This window comes from Mercurialis annua, linkage group LG2, assembly GCF_937616625.2.
Source record: "Mercurialis annua linkage group LG2, ddMerAnnu1.2, whole genome shotgun sequence".
NCBI classification, from domain to species: domain Eukaryota; kingdom Viridiplantae; phylum Streptophyta; class Magnoliopsida; order Malpighiales; family Euphorbiaceae; genus Mercurialis; species Mercurialis annua.
The window spans coordinates 22,874,877-22,882,457 of NC_065571.1; the positions used below are offsets into that span (position 1 = coordinate 22,874,877).

Here is a 7,581-nt window from a genome sequence, read left to right on the forward strand (position 1 = left end):
CAAATCCAAACATTTACAAACGTTACGAAACAAATCCAAACGTTTCACCTTTTTAGCGATTTACGCAAAACGTTTACAAACGTTACGAAACAAATCCAAAAGTTTCACCTTTTTAGCAATTTAAGCCAAACGTTTACAAACGTTACGAAAAAAACCAAACGTTTAAAATATTACAAAACAAATCCAAACGTTTCACATTTTTATCGATTTAAGCCAAACATTTACAAATTTATGAAACAAAACCTAGAGTTTCACCTTTTTATCAATTTAAGACAAACGTTTACAAACATTACAAAACAAATCCAAGCATTTCACCTTTTTAGCAATTTAAGCCAAATATTTACAAATGTTACGAAACAAATCTAAGCGTTTCACCTTTTTAGCAATTTAAACTAAACGTTTACAAACGTTACTAAACAAATCCAAGCGTTTAACCTTTTTAGCGATTTAAGCCAAACGCTTACAAACTTGCAAAATTAATCTAAACGTTTCACCTTTTTAGCTATTTAATCCAAACATTTACAAAGGTTATAAATCAAATCTAAATGTTTCACCTTTTTAGCAATTTAAGCCAAACACTTACAAATGTTACGAAACAAATCCAAGTATTTCACCTTTTTAGCAATTTAAACCAAACGTTTACAAACGTTACGAAACAAATCCAAGCGTTTCACCTTTTTAGCAATTTAAACCAAACGTTTCCAAACGTTACGAAACAAATCCAAGCGTTTCACCTTTTTAGCAATTTAAACCAAACGTTTCCAAACGTTACGAAACAAATCCAAACGTTTCACTTTTTTAGCGATTTAAGCCAAACGTTTACAAACGTTACGAAACAAATCCTAACGTTGCACCATTTTAGAAATTTAAGCCAAACATTTACAAAGGTTAAGAAATAAATTCAAATATTTCACCTTATTAGCAATTTAAGCCAAACGTTTACAAACGTTATGAAACAAATCCAAGCGTTTCACCTTTTTAGCAATATAAGCAAAACGTTTACAAACGTTACGAAACAAATCCAACCGTTTTACCTTTTTAGAAATTTATGCCAAACATTTACAAACTTTACGAAACAAATCCAAGCGTTTCACCTTTTTAGCGATTTAAGCCAAACGTTTACGAATGTTACGAAACAAATTAAACCAAGTGTTTCACCTTTTTAGCAATTTAAGCCAATGATTAACAAACATTACAAAACAAAATGTTTACAAACGTTACGAAATAAATCTAAGCGTTTTACCTTTTTAAAAATTTAAGCCAAATATTCACAAACGTTACGAAACAAATCCAAGAGGTTCACCTTTTTAGCAATTTAAACAAAATGTTTACAAATGTTCCGAAACAAATCCAAACGTTTCCCTTTTTTAGCGATTTAAGCCAAACGTTTACAAACGTTACGAAACAAATCCTAACGTTGCACCTTTTTAGAAATTTAAGCCAAACATTTACAAAGGTTAAGAAACAAATTCAAATATTTCACCTTATTAGCAATTTAAGCCAAACATTTGCAAATGTTACGAAACAAATCCAAGAGTTTCACCTTTTTAGCAATATAAGCCAAACGTTTACAAACGGTACGAAACAAATCCAACCGTTTTACCTTTTTAGCAATTTATGCCTAACATTTACAAACTTTACGAAACAAATCCAAGCGTTTCACCTTTTTAGCGATTTAAGTCAAACGTTTACGAATGTTACGAAACAAATTAAACCAAGTGTTTCACCTTTTTAGCAATTTAAGCCAAACATTAACAAACATTACAAAACAAATCCAAGTGTTTCTCCTTTTTAGAAATTATACCAAACGTTTACAAACGTTACGAAACAAATCTAAACGTTTCCCCTTTTTAGCGAGTTAAGCCAAACGTTTACAAACGTTACGAAACAAAACCAAACGTTTAAAACGTTACGAAACAAATCCAAACGTTTCCAATTTTTAGCGATTTAAGTCAAACGTTTACAAACGTTACGAAACAAATTAAACCAAGCATTTCACCTATTTAGCAATTTAAGCCAAACGTTTAAAAACATTACAAAACAAATTCAAGCGCTTCTCCTTTTTAGCAATTTAAGCCAAATGTTTACAAACGTTACGAAACAAATCCTAGCGTTTCACCTTTTTAGCAATTTATGCCAATCGTTTACAAACGTTGCGAAACAAATCCAAACGTTTCACCTTTTTAGCGATTTAAGCAAACATTTACAAACGTTACGAAACAAATCCAAACGTTAAACCATTTTAGCAATTTAAACCAAGCATTTACGTAGTTTAAGAAACAAATTCAAATATTTCACCTTATTAGCAATTTAAGACAAACGTTTGCAAACGTTACGGAACAAATCCAAGCGTTTCGCCTTTTTAGCAATATAAGTGAAACGTTTACAACGTTACAAAACAAATCCAAGCGTTTCACCTTTTTAGCAATTTAAGCCAAACATTTACAAACTTTAAGAAACAAATCAAAGCGTTTCACCTGTTTAGCGATTTAAGCCAAACATTTACAAATGTTACGAAACAAATTAAACTAAGCGTTTCACCTTTTTATCAATTTTAGACAAACGTTTACAAACATTACAAAATAAATCCAAGTGTTTCTCCTTTTTAGAATTTTATGCCAAACGTTTACAAACGTTACGAAACAAATCCAAACGTTTCACCTTTTTAGCGATTTAAGACAAATGTTTACAAACGTTATGAAACAAATCGAAATGTTTCCCATTTTTAGCGATTTAAGCCAAACGTTTACAAACATTACGAAACAAAACTAAATGCTTAAAACGATACGAAACAAATCCAAATGTTTCCCATTTTTAGCGATTTAAGGCAAACGTTTACAAGTTATGAAACAAAACCAAATGTTTAAAATGTTACGAAACAAATCCAAACGTTTCACCTTTTTAGTGATTTAAGTCAAACGTTTACAAACGTTACGAAACAAATTAAACCAATCGTTTCACCTTTTTAGCAATTTAAGCCAAACGTTTAAAAACATTACAAAACAAATCCAAGCGTATCTCCTTTTTAGCAATTTAAGCCAAATGTTTACAAACGTTACGAAACAAATCCCAGCGTTTCACATTTTTAGCAATTTAAGCCAAACGTTTACAAACGTTACGAAATAAATCCTAGCGTTTCACCTTTTTAGCAATTTAAGCCAAACATTTACAAACGTTACGAAAAAAATCCAAACGTTTCAACTTTTTAGCGATATAAGCGAAACGTTTACAAACGTTTCGAAATAAATCCAAATGTTAAACCTTTTTAGAAATTTAAGCCAAACATTTACAAAGGTTAAGAAACAAATTCAAATATTTCACCTTATTAGAAATTTAAGCCAAACGTTTGCAAACTTATGAAACAAACTTAAGCATTTCACCTTTTTAGTAATATAAGTCAAACGTTTGCAAACGTTACGAAATAAATCCAAGCGTTTCACCTTTTTAGCAATTTAAGCCAAACATTTACAAATTTTATGAAACAAATCCAAATGTTTCACCTTTTTAGCGATTTAAGCCAAATGTTTACAACCGCTACGAAACAAATCCAAACGTTTCAGCGTTTTAGGAATTTAAGCCAAACATTCACAAATGTTACAAAACAAATCCAAACGTTTGACCTATTTAGCGATATAAGCCAAACGTTGACAAACGTTACGAAACAAATCCAAGTGTTTCACCTTTTTAGCGATTTGAGTCAAACAAGTACAAACGTTACGAAACAAATCCAAACATTTCACCTTTTTAGCGATTTAGGCCAAACGTTTACAAACGTTACAATATAAATCCAAACATTTCACCTATTTAGCGATTTACGCCAAACGTTTACAAATGTTACGAAACAAATCCAAAAGTTTCACCTTTTTAGCGATTTAAGTCAAACGTTTACAAAACGTAACAAAAAAAACTAAACGTTTAAAACGTTACGAAACAAATCCAAACGTTTCACATTTTTAGCGATTTAAGCCAAACATTTACAAATTTATGAAACAAAGCCTATAGTTTCATCTTTTTAGCAATTTAAGACAAAGGTTTACAAACATTTTAAAACAAATCCAAGCATTTCATCTTTTTAGCAATTTAAGCCAAACATTTACAAACGTTACGAAACAAATCTAAGCGTTTCATCTTTTATGCAATTTAAACCAAACGTTTACAAATGTGACGAAACAAATCCAAGCGTTTCCCCTTTTTAGCGATTTGAGCCAAACGCTTAGAAACCTGCAAAATAAATTTAAATGTTTCACCTTTTTAGCTATTTAAGCCAAACATTAAAAAGCTAATGAAACAAATGCAAATGTTTCACCTTTTTAGCAACTTAAGCCAAACGTTTACAAATGTTACGAATCAAATCCAAGCGTTTCCCTTTTTTAACAATTTAAGCCAAACGTTTACACCCATTACGAAACAAATCCAAGTGTTTCACCTTTTTAGCAATTTAACCCATACGTTTACAAACGTTACGAAACAAACCGAAAACGTTTCACCTTTTTAAACCAAACCTTTACAAACGATAAGAAACAAAACCAAGTGTTTCACCTATTCAGTAATTTCAGCCAAACGTTTACAAACGTTACGAAAGAAATCCAAACGTTCCACCTTTTTAGTGATTTAAGCCAAACGTTTACAAACGTTATGAAACAAAACCAAACAATTTACCTTCTTAGAAATTTAAGGCAAACTTTACAAAATAAAACAATCGTTTCACCTTTTTAGCGATTTAAGCCAAACGTTTCACCTTTTTAGCGATTTAAGCCAAACGTTAACAAATGTTTCGAAACAAATCCAAACTTTTCACCTTTTTTGCGATTTAAGCGAAACGTTTACAAACTTTATGAAACAAATCCAAACGTTTCACCTTTTTAACGATTTAAGCCAAACGTTTACAAATGTTACAAAATTAATCCAAACGTTTAAAACGTTACGAAACCCTTATTATGAATTTAAACCAAACGTTAACAAACGTTACGAAATAAATCCAAACGTTTCACCTTTTTAACGTTAAAACAAACTTTTACAAAAGATACAAAACAAATCCAAACGTTTCACATTTTTAGCGATTTAAGCCAAACGTTTAAAAACATTATGAAACAAAACCAAGCGTTTCACATTATTAGCAATTTAAGCCAAATGTTTACAAACGTTACGAAATAAATCCAAGCGTTTCACCTTTTTAGCAATTTAAGCCAAACGTTTACAAACGTTACGAAAAAAATCCAGGCGTTTCCCCTTTTTAGCAATATAAGCCAAACGTTTACAATTGTTACAAAACTGTCACGACCCAATTTCAGGAATCGTGACCGGCGCTAGGGTATGGGTATGGTTGTACCAAAACCCGTAGCAAGCCTCGCGGAAATCAAATACACATTTAAACCTGCACAAAACTGCTCGGGGGCAACCGAGACTCCAACCTAAGTCTAGCAATTTATTATACAGTTCTAACATAAATAACTTAAATATCTGAAATATTCCACAGCATGCTTTAAATATAATATAAAGTGTTCCAGAGTAAACATGCCAATAATAAATAGTCGATCAAATTCGACAATCCCAAAGTGTAATATTGAATGTAATATATAAACTAGTTCTACTGCGGTCTAAGAGTTCGAAAACAGTAACTAGTTTAAATAACATAAAAACCTCCGAGGAATCAAAAGAATCGGAGTGGACCAGCTTTCAAATCATAAACCTGGAAAATTTGGGAAAACAACGGGGTCAGATATACTGAGATGAGTTCGCAATACTATTTACATTTATTAAGTTTAAAACCCTTAAATCAAAACATTTTTATACTAATATAATATGATTATGGAAAAACAGTATTGAAATGATCCCAGCGTAAGTATGACATAGCATACCGATAAACCCAGAGTGGACGGGAACAAATCCTCGTCATATAAATATACCAGCGTAAGCAAGACTTTAGTCTGCCGTTTCCCAGAGTACTCACCGGTGCACACAGTCTCGATACAAGCCTATCGAGTAGCTCGTTTCAATCCAGATCCATAATCCGTAAAAACAGTTCACAAATATTTATAATATTAAAATACGATGCGGTACTTAATAAAGCGGTAAATAGCACTACAAACTCACTGCTTGCTTATCCACGTGATCTTGGCAAACAGCTAACCCTGCGTAGACTCCGAAGCACGAACAGTCGACAGGTCTAAAATAATAAATAGGTTAAAATCCGTTGACCCCTAACTCTAAGATCACTAGACACCACGTAGGACTAGCACAATTAAATAACCAGATAAATCACAGAAGAACACAATTCTCAAATAAATTATAATGCCGTAATTAATTCAAGACTATTGAGTTCGTACTTAAATCCAATCCGAAAATATTATTAAAATAATATTTAATTGATAAATAAAATCAATTCCTCAAATAGTGGGGTAGCCGAATTTCTTAAAACTACCAAGCTATCCCACAAGTCGGGCGACCCAAGTCTAACCCGACCCAACCATAAAACCAGAGTTATAAACCATAGTTTATAATTAATATTAAATAAAATATTAATTAATATCAAAATAGAACTCAATAGCTTGAAACCCAAGTAATTAAATATTACCGGCAATTATCTCAATTAATTAAATAACAAATAAAGCTAAAATATAAATTTAATTCCAAAGGCAATCTAAGCCAAAAAAATATCAATTTAACAATTATTCAAATATTATTTTTATGCCTTAAAAATAATATAATTAACTTGACAAACTTTTAAATAAAATAAAATCTCCAATACTTATTTAATATAGCCAATATAAAATTTTATGTATAACTATAATAAAATTAATATTTAATATAAACTTAAAATATTAATGCCCGGAGTAATTTCAATTTATAAATAATATTATTTTTTGAATTGCTAATTAATAAGTCAAAATCAAACCCGTAGATTAAAATTAAAACTAACTATTAAAAATCAAATGTAACTAGTTAGCAATTTAACCCTAGTAACTAATTCATTTCACTCATAACAATTTAATGACCAAAAGATTATTTTTGCCAAAACTAAAACCAAAGGAGCCAACCACCCCTTTACACATCACCATCATCTTCTATATTTGAACAAAACCAATTCTGCATTACAGAGCTTAAACCCGCCAACCATTGTTAACAATTTCAAATCCTAAAACAAGCTTGGAGATTATGAACTCAGCCAATTAAGAACAATATATCACCAATGTATTTCCTTAACAAGTTAAACAAAGTTTCATTCTTTTGATAAAAAGAAGCACGAAATTGAAAATAATAACCGAAAATCCAAACCAAAATAATAACGAATCAACAATGAGATACTAAACTGAGATGGAACAAATTACTACCATGACCAACAACTAATATAATTTAAACAGCAAAAATCATAGCCTAAGAGCCTAAATCAATTCAGCAGCAACATATATAAGCATTCGCAGTTTATAAACATCTAAAACGGCAAAACGGCGGCGAATAGTACGGGTTCGTTTACGTACCGTTTGACGAACGAAAGGTATAGAAACGTAGATGCGTGAGTCTACTTTCACGGGAAACAAACGGAATTGATTTCGACCTCCGAACGGCTGCCAAACGAATTGA

General features: G+C 31.1%; 1 long non-coding RNA gene across 1 annotated transcript; it reads right to left on the bottom strand.

Annotated features, from left to right (window-relative positions):
- Nucleotides 1-5,468: 5,468 nt before the first annotated feature.
- Nucleotides 5,469-6,615, bottom strand: LOC126670589 (uncharacterized). Its single transcript, XR_007638754.2, has 2 exons — nucleotides 6,094-6,615; nucleotides 5,469-5,689 (listed from the first exon to the last, which is right to left on the bottom strand). It is a non-coding gene; the product is annotated as an uncharacterized LOC126670589 (long non-coding RNA).
- Nucleotides 6,616-7,581: the final 966 nt, after the last annotated feature.